General features: G+C 37.9%; 2 long non-coding RNA genes across 3 annotated transcripts; one reads left to right on the forward strand and one right to left on the reverse strand.

Annotated features, from left to right (window-relative positions):
• Window positions 1-350: 350 nt before the first annotated feature.
• On the reverse strand, window positions 351-4,320 carry LOC127496081 (uncharacterized). The gene is made up of 4 exons (XR_007925240.1): window positions 4,194-4,320; window positions 3,805-3,876; window positions 2,685-2,844; window positions 351-1,100 (listed from the first exon to the last, which is right to left on the reverse strand). It is a non-coding gene; the product is annotated as an uncharacterized LOC127496081 (long non-coding RNA).
• A 6,852-nt stretch (window positions 4,321-11,172) lies between these two features.
• LOC127496082 (uncharacterized) lies at window positions 11,173-12,692 on the forward strand. 2 transcript variants are annotated; one of them, XR_007925242.1, is made up of 6 exons: window positions 11,173-11,611; window positions 11,705-11,728; window positions 11,945-12,024; window positions 12,313-12,356; window positions 12,426-12,464; window positions 12,611-12,676. It is a non-coding gene; the product is annotated as an uncharacterized LOC127496082 (long non-coding RNA). The 2 variants fall into 2 exon arrangements; XR_007925241.1 differs by lacking the exon at window positions 12,426-12,464 and having other exon boundaries at window positions 11,945-12,356; window positions 12,611-12,692.
• The last annotated feature ends 2,323 nt before the right edge of the window (window positions 12,693-15,015 follow it).

Raw genomic sequence — 15,015 nt, forward strand, 5'->3', positions numbered from 1 at the left:
ATCTCGAGATAACAAAAGTTGTTTTCTCGTCATCTCGACATAAAAGTTCCTTTTACAGTGATTGATTCTGAAACACACTGTACCCGGATTCTACTGTTACTATAGTAACGAACACAACTTTCACGCGCATCTGATCGATGGATAACCCAGATAGCAAACTGACTCCGCAACGGATCCGCCCCGGAGGTATCACAAGCTCCGGAACGGATCCGCAAAACGGGTCTGGAACGGAGTCCACTTGCACAGCGCAGCGGATCCGGAACAGATAAGGATTGTGGATCCAGATCAAATCCGGGGCAGACCTGCCCCGTGTCCGCCGATAAGGTAGTTCATTCGCCGCGGATCCGATCTGGACCCGTTTATTAAGTGGGTCATTTGGTCTGGATACCATTCAGATCACTCTCCAACTAGTATTCTGGCCAAAACTGGCTACACAGAAATATTTAAAATCTAAATGGACCAACATCAGATAGACTATGCTCTATAAAAGCTTGAATATTTAATGTCTGCCTTTATTAATATTAATAAAACATGATAAAATCATTCAAAACTTTAGCCAGTTACAAGAAAACTATAAAAATAGTCTGTAAATGTATTTACAGTCTGTAATTACTATTTTTATAGTTTAATTATTTATGTACATTAATAGGTATTGAATAGAATTATTACAGAAAATGAAATGCAACCATAAATCGTACCAAAAACATTTTTATTTAATGAAAAATAAGACTTTACAACATTAAGAGTAAATATTTGAGCAACATTTTTTTGTTAACAGTTGTACTGCTAAAATTTTTTTGTAGAAACTGGATTTTTTGAAGATTCTTTGAATAGAAAAATAGAAACAAATAATAAAAAAACATTTATTTAAAACAGTAACCTTGTACCTTCTTCATTTTATTGTAACTGTTGCTATTTTAAATTAACACTTCAAAACACTGAAGTTAACAAAGAAACTCTGAAACTCTACTGTTGGGTGCTCACAGTGGGACGGTTCCTTGAGCTTCCCCTATCAGCTGCCAGGCTGAACCACCGTATTGTGTGTTTTGTAATTTCATCATCAGTGGCAGCACGTGATACATGGCTCTTTCTCACAGCACCTGTAATACACAAGAAGATTTTCATTTAAAAAATTAATTCACACTGAAGCTACCGTTTTTTTTTTTTTTTTTAAAGGATACACATAACCACTGCCTTTAAAACAAAAGTGTACAATCTGACATTTATTAGGTACACTGTAACTTTTGGCGCTCTAGCGTAGGGCTGTGCCGATAAACAATATCATATCGAATTGCGATAAAATATGTCGATAACGATGATAAGCTCTAGGCATTTTTACTCGATATGGATAAAATAAGAGCCAATCATACAGCAGAAATATGCGACAACAGCCAATCAGCATGCAGCTTTAAACGTTCACATCAAAGAACAAAGTCAATTTCCTACATCACTTTGCAAAGAAAACTCGACACAAGGACGATAAAAAATTAGTGGAAGCAGTGACGAAAGTAAAACTAACCTCAAGGTTATTATCCAAAAATGATAAAATTGTCGACAAAAAGGTAGCACAAATTCAGTTATATGGAAGTGGTTTGGTTATTTGAAAAGCGACCAGGCGCAGATTAAAACGATCTGTAAAATATGTCGTCGGACGGTGAAAAACAAGATTGGCAACACAACCAACCTATTCCATCACAGTGCTTCCCACACATACCCTGCGTCTCAATCTGCTCCCTAGCTTCCTAAGTCGTGAATCAGTATATCATGTAAATGAATGTGGCAGACTCCCTGATCAGTGCCCTGACTACTGAACTAGGGAGCTGATTGAGACGCACCAATAGACTTTACTTGGGCAGGCTGCCCAGGTATATTAACGACCGCCCAATTATATTTGGAGACACATTTATGCTTTTATTACTTTTATCCTCTTAGACTTTTGTATCCGATAAGATAAAGATAATGAAAGATAATGAAACCATCCGCGATCGATTAACTAGTGGAAAATCTCCCCTCGCCCTACGTGTTCCTGCTCATTATGTGTGCATCAGAACTGTTTACTCCCGCTGACATTCCCATTGGCGCTGCAGAGATGCAGTGGATATTTCACAAAGAGCGCTGTTGTGCGTTCTAAGGCCAATTCACACCGCACCGACAAACGCCAACAAACTCGTCTGTTGGAGTTTGTTGGATAGGTGTGATACCCCTGTTGGCGTCTGTTGGCATTTGTTGGAGTCTGTTTTCACCCAACTCAATATGTTTAATCGGCGTTTGTCGGGTCGTAGAATGTCTGAGCAGTGTGAACAAATAAATGTAAAAGTCACATGCTAAGTTAGTAAGTTGTCTTAATTTTTTAAGGCCAAATGTGTAATCTGTTGTTAATAAATTATACCTTTAAAATGTAATTAATAAACCCTCGAATTTTTGTGGCTTCAGTCAAAGTTGGGATACTCTTTTAAAGTTGGTAGCATTAACAGTTTATATATCAAAATATATATCATTATCGATCGATACGGGAAAAAATTATCGAGATTACATTTTTGCCATATCGCCCAGCCCTACTCTAGTGGTTAATAAAAAGAACTGCATGCATCTTGCGGAAGAACATTATAGCCGGAGCTACTTCTCTCTGTTTACGTCTATGACGAGTCATGCATATACTGGAAATATTTATTACATTTACTTACACAGGAGGAACTTCTTGGACTCCATCTGGTTGAATGCTTTTTTACCATTCACGTCCTTTCAGTTGATCCTCCTCCCAACATCATCATGGAACATGCGGGAAAGGATGTTCCATGTGACACGTTTTGTGTCATGGCCCCCAACAGTTGCAAGGGAAGAAATCTAAAATGTAACAAAAATCCTGTCAATTTCTTATATATTAAAGGGTTAGTTCACCCAAAAATGAAAATTCTGTCATTATTTACTCACCCTCATGTTGTTCTACACCCGTAAGACCTTTGTTGATCTTCAGAACACAAATTAAGATATTTTGATTAAATCCGATGGCTCCGTGAGGCCTGCATTCACAGCAATGACATTTCCTCTCTCAAGATCCATTAATGTACTAAAAACATATTTAAATCAATTCATGTGAGTACAGTGGTTCAATATTAATATTATAAAGTGACGAGAATATTTTTGGTGTGCCAAAAAAACTAAATAACGACTTATTTAGTGATGGCCGATTTCACAAACACTGCTTCAGGAAGATTCGGAGCGTTATGAATCAGCGTATCGAATCATGATTCGGATCACGTGTCAAACTGCCAACGGCTGAAATCACGTGACTTTGGCGCTCCGAACAGCTGATTCGACACTCTGATTCATTGTGCTCCGACGCTTCCTGAAGCAGTGTTTGTGAAATCGTCCATCACTAAATAAATCGTTATTTTGTTTTTTTGACACACCAAAAATATTCTCGTCGCTTTATAATATTAATATTGAACCACTGTACTCACATGAACTGATTTAAATATGTTTTTAGTACATTAATGGATCTTGAGAGAGGAAATGTCATTGCTCCCTATGCAGGACTCATGGAGCCGTCGGATTTCAACAAAAATATCTTAATTTGTGTTCCGAAGATTAACGAAGGTCTTACAGGTGTGGAACGACATGAGGGTGAGTAATAAATGACAGAATTTTCATTTTTGGGTGAACTAACCCTTTAAATTTTTACCCATAAATTATAGGTATGAATCTTTTAAAACAGCACATTTATTACATGTTAAAAGCTGTAGTTGTGGACCATTATCAGTATTTGACAAAATCAAGTTTAAAACAGTTTTTAATCTTACTTACTTCAGACGAAAGATGAAATAGAAAGAAGAAATACTCCAAAAACACACTGGTGGCACTTGAATGAGTTGTAAGCTGCAACAGAACACACACACACACACACACACACACACAGTATCTTAATATGAATTAATGTGGTATGAAATAATGATCTGAAACAACATTACATGAGGTGGAGAACTGTCAAATGTAAACAAAAATAGTCTCAAACTAGTATACTAGAGCTAAAGTTTACTGATACAAGTGGGTTTTTAAACTTTTACCCATAAATTATAGGTATGAATCTTTTGAAATGGCACATTTATTACATGTTAAAAGCTGGAGTGTGGACCATTATCAGTATTTGACAAAATAGCTGGCTAAATCAAGTTGAAAACAGTTTTTAATCTTACTTTCCTCAGACGAAAGATGAAATAGAAAGAAGAAATACTCCAAAAACACACTGGTGGCATTTGAATGAGTTGTAAGCTGCAACAGAACACACACACACACACACACACACACAGTATCTTAATATGAATTAATGTGGTATGAAATAATGATCTGAAACAACATTACATGAGGTGGAGAACTGTCAAATGTAAACAACTTTTGTTATCTCGAGATCACGTCAAAACAAGATAGAAAAAAAATAATATTCCATGGCCGTTTAGGGCTTCCGTAGTAAAACAGTAATATTGTGGTATATTATTACTGTAGTAATTTGGAAATGTGATATTCGGAATTATTATTTTTGGTTTTGATTTAAGAGTAAAGCAACGAAATGTTTATTTAGTAGTTAATGTTATATGCATATGGGTGAATTAAAAGAAAAAAAAGAAGTCCTGCGTGACTTGCGTAAATATACCCATATACACCGTGAGGAAAAGAGAATAAAATCCTGCTGCGTTGTTTGAAATCAACTCTAACGTCTCCAGTCTATTCGTTGTTCAAGGGACAAGTTATCACATAATGGCGACGAGGATTAAAGTTTTGGAGTTACTTCGCGGAGTTTTTGAGGAAACTGGACTGTTTTCGTTGTTTGTTGACACGAAGTAATCGTCGTCCAGGCTTTAACAAAAATGGCACTCGCAGTTGGAACACTCACTCCTTTCGACAGCAAGCTGCAGTCTTGGGAGGAATATTGCGAGGTACTGTCTCATTTTTTTGATGCAAATGAGATTGAAGATGCTGCAAAGAAACGGGCTATTCAGTTCGGTTGGGAGTCAGACATATAGTCTTATGAGAAACTTGCTGAGCCCCGACAAACCAGGGGATAAAAGTTTCAGTGAGTTAGTGGAATTGTTGAAAAACCACTATAATCCCAAACCGAGTGAGATTGTGCAACTATTTAAATTTAATTCTCGGAACAGACAGCCTAATGAGACTGTGGCCGATTATGTCGCGGTGCTTCGTGAACTCGCTCAACATTGCAATTACGGAGACAAGTTGAAAGAAATGCTCCATGACAGACTTGTGTGTGGAATTGAGGCCGATGGAATACAGCGTCGGTTATTGGCAGAACCTGAGCTGACTTTTGAAAAAGCGCTGAAGCTGGCGCAAGCCATAGAGACTGCAAATAAAGACGTGCTGGATTTACAATATCAAAACAAGGCGTCCGCGGACGTGCACGCTAAACAGTCAACGCAGACTGTGCTCAAGTTTGAAACGAGGAGCAAATGGACGCATAAAGAGCCACGCCCAAACTGCTACAGATGCGGTGGTGATCACAAACAGCATGAGTGTCGTTTTCTGCAAGAGCAGTGCCACAAGTGTGGTAAGAAAGGGCATATTAGGAAAATGTGTAGAGTTGGTTTGCCCTCCACCAAGTTTAAGCCAAAGGGGGGAGGAGGGAAATACAAGCAACGGCAGTCTAGCACAGAGAAACATGGATCAGCTCATCACATCAGTGACACACCAGAAACCACTGCCAGTGACGGGCAAGAAGTCTTCACTATGTACAGTGTGGTAGAAACTAAAATTCCAAGAGTTTCTCCGATCACCTTGCTTTTAAAAGTGAATGACACTGAGGTCAATTTTGAAGTGGACACGGGCTGCAGTGTCACTATTATGTCAAACGCAGAATATGCTAAGTTATGGAATGTGGGCCAAGTCCCGGATTTGAAAGATTGTTCTCTTAACCTGAAAACTTATACTGGTGAGTCAGTAAAGATACTGGGGGCTACAGATGTGATTGTTCAACATGGAAATCAGGTGAAAGAGCTTCCTGTGGTGGTGGTGTCCTCCGAAGGACCAAATCTTCTGGGGCGCGGATGGATTAAAGAGTTAGACATATGCTGGAGTGCAGTGAATCAAGTGAATGCGGAAACTATGACACTTCAGGAGGTGTTGACCAGACATGAGACAGTGTTTAAAGAGGGCTTAGGGACATGGACAGGGCCCCCAGCGAAAATTCATGTTGGCAAGGATGCGGTGCCAAGGTACTATAAGCCCAGGCCAGTACCTTATGCATTGAAAAAAAAAAAGTGGAAGTGGAGTTAGAGCGGTTACTCAATGACAAAATTTTGGAACCTGTCAAATTTTCAGAGTGGGCGGCACCAATCGTACCTGTCCTTAAACCAGATAATTCAGTGAGGATTTGTGGAGATTACAAGCTTACCGTTAATCAGGCATCCAAACTGGAACAGTACCCAATTCCCAAACTGGAGGACCTGTTGGAAAAGTTAGCAGGAGGTGAAAAGTACAGTAAGCTGGATCTCAGTCATGCTTATCAGCAAGTGATCTTGGATGAGGACTCTAAGAGATATGTAACACTGAACACTCACAAGGGATTATTCACAGTAAATAGACTGCCTTTTGGAGTGGCTTCCAGTCCTGCCATTTTTCAACGAATCATGGAGGGGTTACTACAGGGAATCCCTTGGGTAGCGATATACCTAGATGACATTCTCATAACAGGCAGAAATGATCAGGAACATCTGCACATGCTGAGTGAGGTTCTGAAGCGGCTTAAGGATGGCGGAATGAGGCTAAAAAGAGAAAAGTGTGCATTCATGCAGCGAGAGGCAGAGTTTTTGGGCCATAAAGTGGACTTTACAGGTCTTCGTCCACTTCCGAACAAGGTGGAAGCTCTTCAAAAAGCACCTGCTCCCCGAAATGTCACCGAATTGAAGGCATATCTGGGGTTGCTCAATTACTACCACAGGTTCCTGCCAAATTTGTCAACCTTGCTGGCCCCCTTACATAACATCTTGAGAAAAAGTGTGAAATGGCATTGGAGTAGTGAACAACGCGAGGCGTTTGAGAAATCCAAACAACTCATTCAGGCTCCTGAGGTGCTTGTTCATTATGATACTCAAAAAGACCTCATCTTGGCCTGTGATGCGTCTCCTTATGGGGTGGGGGCCGTTTTGTCACATCGAATGGAGGATGGCAAAGAGAGACCCATCAGTTTCATGTCCAGAACTCTCACTCCAGCAGAGCGCAATTATTCACAGCTCGACAAAGAGGGGCTCGCTGTTATTTTTGGAATTCAGCGTTTCCACAAATATCTGTTTGGCAGAAAGTTCACAATTTGCACAGATCACAAACCGCTGTTATCCCTCTTGGGTGAAATGAAAGCTGTTCCACAATTTGTGTCACCGCGAATTCAGAGGTGGGCAGTTATGATGCAGGCTTATGAATATACTATTGTTTATAAGCCTGGAAAGGAGCACTCCAACGCTGACGCCTTGAGTAGGTGTCCTATTCCTGACATTTCTCCAGAAGCCTGTTCAGAGGATCGAATATTAATGATGGAAGACATTCCCTTGGTATCAGCCAAGAATGTTTGCACCTGGACTGGTAAGGATCCCATTCTGGCTCGCGTACGACAGGTGGCGCTGACGGGGGGGGCTTATCAAATGGACAGCCCTGAATTCAAACCCTATGCGGCCAGACAAACAGAACTGAGTGTACAGGATGGCTGCATCTTGTGGGGTGCCCGAGTCATCATACCTCCACAGGGTCGCAAAGATGTCTTACAGCAATTACATCAATGTCATTCTGGCATTTCTCGCATGAAAGCGCTGGCGAGGAGTTATCTCTGGTGGCCGAAGCTAGATGACGACATCGAGGCTTTGGCAAAAAGTTGTTCAACATGTCAGGAACACAGAAAAGCTCCTGCCACTGCACCACTTCATCCATGGGAGTGGCCAGAGAAACCATGGGGAAGGATACACATAGATTATGCAGGTCCGTTCCTTGGTCACATGTTTTTGATTCTCATTGATGCTCACTCGAAGTGGATGGATGTGTATCCTGTTTTCACTGCTTCATCCGGAACTACTATTGATTGCCTAAGAAAGAGTTTCAGCAATCATGGACTGCCAGAAATGTTAGTTTCTGACAATGCTGCCTACTTTGTGAGTACAGAGTTCAAGGACTTCATGAACAAAAATGGCATAAAACATGTCACTTCTGCTCCGTTTCATGCCTCATCCAACGGCTTTGCTGAACGAGCCGTTCAGACATTCAAAACTATGATGAAAAAGGCAGGAGAGGGAAGTGTGGCAACCCAAGTGGCACGTGTACTGTTCAGCTACAGGATCACCCCACAGTCCACTACTGGGTTGAGTCCTGCAGAAATGCTGTTGGGACGTAAACTGCGTTCCACTCTTGATCTATTGCATCCAGACTTGCAACAGAAGGTACGAGAAAAACAAATCAAACAAAAGCAGTATCATGACAACAAATTGCAAGGAAAGAGTTTTCAAGTTGGTGATACAGTTTTGACACGGAACTTTAGTTATGGTCCCAAGTGGATTCCTGGGTTCATTACCAAAGTGACGGGCCCTCTCTCGTACCAGGTCATGCTCGGAGATGGCAAAACAGTGCGTAGACATGTGGATCAAATTCTTTCTCAGAATGTTGAAAGTTCAGAGTCAAGAGAGAATGTGTGGGGGGATGTTTCCTTGGACACATCAGTGTGTAGTGGGACTGACACTGTTTGTGGAGACATTGTGACAGAGCCAGTGGTTTTGGGCTCTCAGAACCAACCAGAGACTGTTGACAGGAAAAGTTCAGTCCCAGAGGTCCGTAGGTCCCAAAGGACTGTTAAAATGCCCAAACACTTGGAAGACTTTGTGTTGTAAAAAAAAAAAAAAAAAAAAAGAAAGTTGTAACGGGAAAAGGTTAAAAAAAAAAAAAAAAAAAAAAAAAAAAGTATTATGGATGATGTTGTTATCTTTAAAGGGGGGGAAGAATGTAGTAATTTGGAAATGTGATATTCCAAAGGAATTATTATTTTTGGTTTTGATTTAAGAGTAAAGCAACGAAATGTTTATTTAGTAGTTAATGTTCCTATGCATATGGGTGAATTAAAAGAAAAAAAAGAAGTCCTGCATGACTTGCGTAAATATACCCGTATACACTACCGTGAGGAAAAGAGAATAAAATCCTGCTGCGTTGTTTGAAATCAACTCTAACGTCTCCAGTCTATTCGTTGTTCAAGGGACAAGTTATCACAATTACAAATTAAAAGAAATGTTAGTGTGTAAATAAGTGCTATGATAAATAAATTTAAATAAGTGTGCTAAATATAAATGTGTTTGTGTGTGTGTGTGTGTGTGTGTGTGTATACAGTAGTCAACATTTGAAGTGGATCAAAACATTTAATCAAAGTTGTCCTAAAACCTTCTTCTTAGGACAACTTAGTTCTTAGGACAACTTTGATGAACTTTTTTGATCCATTTCAAATGTTGACTACTATCTATCTATCTATTTATCTATCTATCTATCTATCTATAGGCCTATATATATATATATACATTTGACTCTCGAGTAAGGGGGTGCAAAATATCAGCAAATTCAGATATTTGCATGTCCACAGACATCCATAAGGGGTTCTAGTCAGTTGTTTAGAAATTGAACCAGACAAAATACATTGAGTGACACAGTGAGGTAAACTAACACTACGATGATTAAAATGGCGTCTTAAAGACAACAAGGTGCAAACTATGGAAGCCCGTTTCCGCCACTAAATAAAAAAAAGAGTAATTGCGACTTTTTATCTCAGAATTCTGACTTTTTATCTCGCAATTGCGAGTTAATATCTCACAATTGCGAGTTATAAAGTCAGAATTCTGAGATATAAACTCGCAAATTGCGTGATATAAAGTCAGAATTCTGAGATATAAACTCGCAATTGCGTGATATAAAGTCAGAATTCTGACTTTTTTCTCGCAATTCTGACTTTTTTTCTCGCAATTGCGAGTTATAAAGTCAGAATTCTGAGATATAAACTCGCAATTGCGAGTTATAAAGTCAGAATTCTGAGATATAAACTCGCAATTGCGTGATATAAAGTCAGAATTCTGACTTTTTTCTCGCAATTCTGACTTTTTTTCTCGCAATTGCGAGTTATAAAGTCAGAATTCTGAGATATAAACTCGCAATTGCGAGTTATAAAGTCAGAATTCTGAGATATAAACTCGCAATTGCGTGACATAAAGTCAGAATTCTGAGATATAAACTCGCAATTGCGTGATATAAAGTCAGAATTCTGAGATATAAACTCGCAATTGCGTGATATAAAGTCAGAATTCTGAGATATAAACTCGCAATTGCGTGATATAAAGTCAGAATTCTGACTTTTTTTCTCGCAATTCTGACTTTTTTTCTCGCAATTGCGAGTTATAAAGTCAGAATTCTGAGATATAAACTCGCAATTGCGTGATATAATTTGCCAATAAAGAAATTTTGATTTTACTGGAGGAGACACATAAAATAAAGATTAGTCTCCGGACATTACAGCCGGCATATGACCGACCTTCAACGTTGAAATGTGGTTGAAATAAGGTCAGTTGATGTTTCAATGGTGAAACAACGTTGATACAACATTGAATGCTAAACGGTTGAAGCCCAGTCAACACATGACCGAAATTCAACGTTGAAATATGGTTGAAGTAATGTCAGTTGATGTTTCAACAGTGAAACAATTATTAAATGTAAAATGGTTGAAATAGGTTAAGAAAATCACTTATAAATCAATGCTGAAATAAGCTCAGACTATACCTTAAAAAAAAACAAGTGTTTAACCATATTATATAATAATAATAATAATAATAATAATAGTAATAATGTATATGAAATAAAAATGTGTCGATTCAGGCCTATTTTGCCACTTCTGTGTCAGTTTGTTGGTACGTCGATATTTCAGAAAATAGAAATTATATGCTCATTTTCATTTTTTGCGGTCTGAAGAGATATCGCGAGATTACACGAGACTACCAAGATAGTAAACGCCAGAGCCTGGAGCGGATCTGAGTTACCATGGAAACGAGGAAACGTCAAGCAGCAAGACTCCGTCTCGCTGTTGTTTTCACTGATTTTAGGTAAGTTTAGTCCATGAAATCACACAAATAATAGATATAACTGTTCCTGATTCCTTTCTTATGTGTAATTGATACACTTCTGTTGAATATTTACTTCAAAGAAATTATTTAGTGTCTTCGAAAAAGTCCGTTAGCATCTCAACCGTTTTCAGAAGCGGTTGGCTATAACTCTGTATTTTGAGCTCTTATTTAATGAAAGTTTGGGCTTTTAATCGCATCTTTATGTGTAGATGAGATGTTATAATAGTTTTGTAAAGGTTTTGCTGGCAAATTGTTAATGGTTGATAGTAAACTAATTTATTTAATGTTAAAGTTGCTGTACCGTTAATCGGTGACGTCACTTACATGGAGCGCGAAAATTAACTGAAACTGTTTCAAACACGTTTTGATCTCTAATGGTAAACAAATATGGATAAAAATATGTTCTGCAATTTCAGGGGCGACAGAAAACCCCCTCTACAACAAAGGGGAAGCTGACAGAGAAGGAGGAAACACAGGTGAACTGAGAAAGCTCATTAAATACTTTAAAATGCATTTATTTCACAATATATCTAACCTATATCACCATGCATCTACAATTTTCTTATTAGTTAAGAAGTCTTTGACATACAAACGTAAGTGACACTACATGTACGATACTGAATTCTAAAACTAAAAATATAAATGTTGTTATCTTAAGTAATATATATATATATATATTCAATATTATGTATATTATTCTTTCTCTTTTCTGCATTCCACCTCTGCTCTAGCTTGGTTCCTTGTAATAAACCTGGCATTTTATACTAAATAATGTTGGCTCTGTGACAAATTGCATGTTATGTTCCTAGACCCTTCCATGCTGATGGCCTCCTGCACCCCAGCAGAGCTGAGCGACCTCCTGTCAAAGCCTATGAACCAGATGACTATAGTAAGCAAAACCTCAAACATACAGTATACTACTGTTGAAAAGTTGTGGGTCTGTAAGATTTTTACATGTTTTTGAAAGAAGTCTCACATTTTAAAATCATTAACCCCAGGTTGTTTCAGTGAGATTGTCTTTGAAAGGCCTGGAGGCTAAATAATCAGCTAAATGAGGGAACATTGGTGACAAATAAAATGTTATAATGCTTGTAGTTATAATCATTTATTTAACTAATATAACAGGATATCATGGTCATTAATCTATTTTATTGTATTTCTCTATGTCTGTTTGTAGTTATGTTTGCTAGTGAGACAGACGCCATACTGTTCCACTCAAAGGTATTTATTTATTTGTTTGTATACATGTATGTATTTTTTATTTGTTACTTAAATACTTTTTACTTATAGATGCTGACTGTGGTTCAGGGGGTCGACAACTGTAAGCATGTAAGTTAATTTCAACAGAAATTTGGCCAGCTTACTCATTGCTCATACTCTTTGCCTCTGATATGTTTGAATTATATCACCAATACAATATCAGGGGGTAAAGATATCATTAGAGTTCTTAAAATTATGTTTACTCTTGTTACCAGATAAGATGTAATCTCTAGCGTTTGGTGCTGAGATTCTTCAGGACAAGGCCTTGATGCCATTCACACTCAGTACATAAAGATGGTGAGTTTCACAATAGCTGCACAGTCACAAATCAAAAGACTGACACAACAGGCTTTCATCCTTTATATACTTATATGTAGGGAGGGTACCAAAACCTGTTATTAAATGGGCCCTGGGGCTAAATTATGAAACCTTGCAGTATCGATAAGCTTGGACATTTATTATTGTTTAGGGCTGGGCGATATTATTATTGTTGCCTTTTATAGTGATAAATGTGATTTATAGTGATATGTCTTGAAACCTTGAACCATATAGGCACCTGAGGTTTGCATCCTGCTTATTGCTCAAAAATCCATTACCCATTGTCAGTGTTGGGGAATGTTACTTTTAAAAGTAATGCATTACAGTATTGAGTTACTACCAAAAAAGTAACTAATTACGTTACTGAGCTACTTTTTAAATCTGGGCTGGGCTTGCTTGTTTGTTTTTAATATAGAAAACTCTATTTTTGGCAAATGTAAACACCCTTTTATGGCAAAAGTTAAATGAATAAGCCCGAGGCTGAAGGTAATGTAAATTCATGTCTGTACAGTAGACAGTGCAGCTCAAACAAACCTTTCAAACTGAAGAAACAGCAAAGACACTGGTTATTATAACAGGATTAAATACATATAGGATATTTGTATTATTTAACATATTCAATATAGGTTTGCATCATGTTCTGAGTTTGCATTTCACTTTTTTGAGGCATACTGAATCTGTTATAGTATCTAGTATAGTATACACACTATGTTTACGCAACGCACACAAGGCCTCTGCACTTACTCTGTCCTGATTTCTCTCAGCATGGAGACAGGAGAGCTGTCAGTCAATAAATGGGAAAATAAAGTAACTGGAGTTACTTAAATGAAAAAAAGTAACTCAGATATTTTCTTGTAAATTAAAAAGTAATGCATTACTTTACTAGTTACTTGAAAAAAGTAATGAGTTACCCTCAACACTGCCCATAGTTTGCTTTTACAAGCCTTTACAAAACTACTGGTTCATGCCCGTGACATTATGCCACCTAATGGCGGTTTCCTTTCAATTTTGAAGAAAAAGTAATGTAGTAGTGTAAGTAATTACTGTTGCCAGAAAGTAATAAGTAATAATATTACTTTTGAAAGGAGTAACTAGTAATGAGTAATACATTACATTTTTTGAGTAACTAGCCCAACACTGCTGCTGCTGCAAGAATAGCATATATAATAACGCTGTAGCAGGTCTATACAGGTGGAGCTGACCCAGCTGGGGAAGGTGGAGGGTTTCAGAGGAACTCTGAAAGCGCGCTGCAACTGCTCTAGTGAATGCTAATCAGCCATTTAAACATAAAGGAGCAAGCCTATTGGCTGCATATGCAATCAGCTTGTGCCAAGTAGTTAACTCTGTGGATATTATCAGATTGCGTTAAGGACCATCAAGTCTGCACCATCTAGTGTTTAATGACTGAACTAGATATATAACAGATTGAATCTGTGTAAGTACATCTCAATGGCAATTCTGATGCAGCATATGAAATTCAAAGATGGATTTTGTTGATAATGATTTCATTTGATTGATAACAGCCCTATGTGTCTGGTTATTAAAACTAAATTTATTGGTTATATTTAAAATACTTGGATAATAGATGACTAAAATTGCCTATTGGAAAAGTTTATTTCTGTCACTGCCTCATATTTACTAGTTTACATTAGTTACAGTATGTGACCACTTTCCTGTGTGACAACTAAATGGGAGTCTCTGTGATCTGTTTAGGGTTAATAATCACATACAATGTATTAATTTTCTCTCATGTCTCTTTAGAATACCAACTATACCAACTCCATGTACCAATACTAACTCCACTTCAACTGGGGATCCTGGTTCATATGCTGTGGACATAATTAGACTCCAAGCTCCATGAGCCTACTGTAAGTATCCAGTAAGTATCGCTTTATAATATTTAGGTTGAAACACTGTAGTCACATGAATGGTTTTAAATGTCTTTAACAGCTTTATGGGCCTTGAAAAAGGGAGTGTTACAGCTGGCGATGCAGGCCTGAACCATCGGATTTAAACAAAAATATCTTAATTTGTGTTCTGAAGATGAATGAAGGTCTTACGGGTGTGTAATAAATGACAGAAATTTCATGTTTGGGTGAACTAACCCTTTAATATTTTCCCATCATGATTCCCTGTGCATGGTTATACAAAAGTTATATTGCAGCCATTTGCTAAAATCATTTAAGTTCTTTTTTTTTCCTCATTAATGTACACACAGCACCCCATATTGACAGAAAAACACAGAATTGTTGACATTTTTGCAGATTTATTAAAAAAGAAACACTGAAATATCACATGGTCC

The sequence above is a fragment of the Ctenopharyngodon idella genome, chromosome 15 (assembly GCF_019924925.1).
Source record: "Ctenopharyngodon idella isolate HZGC_01 chromosome 15, HZGC01, whole genome shotgun sequence".
Classification (NCBI taxonomy): Eukaryota; Metazoa; Chordata; class Actinopteri; order Cypriniformes; family Xenocyprididae; genus Ctenopharyngodon; species Ctenopharyngodon idella.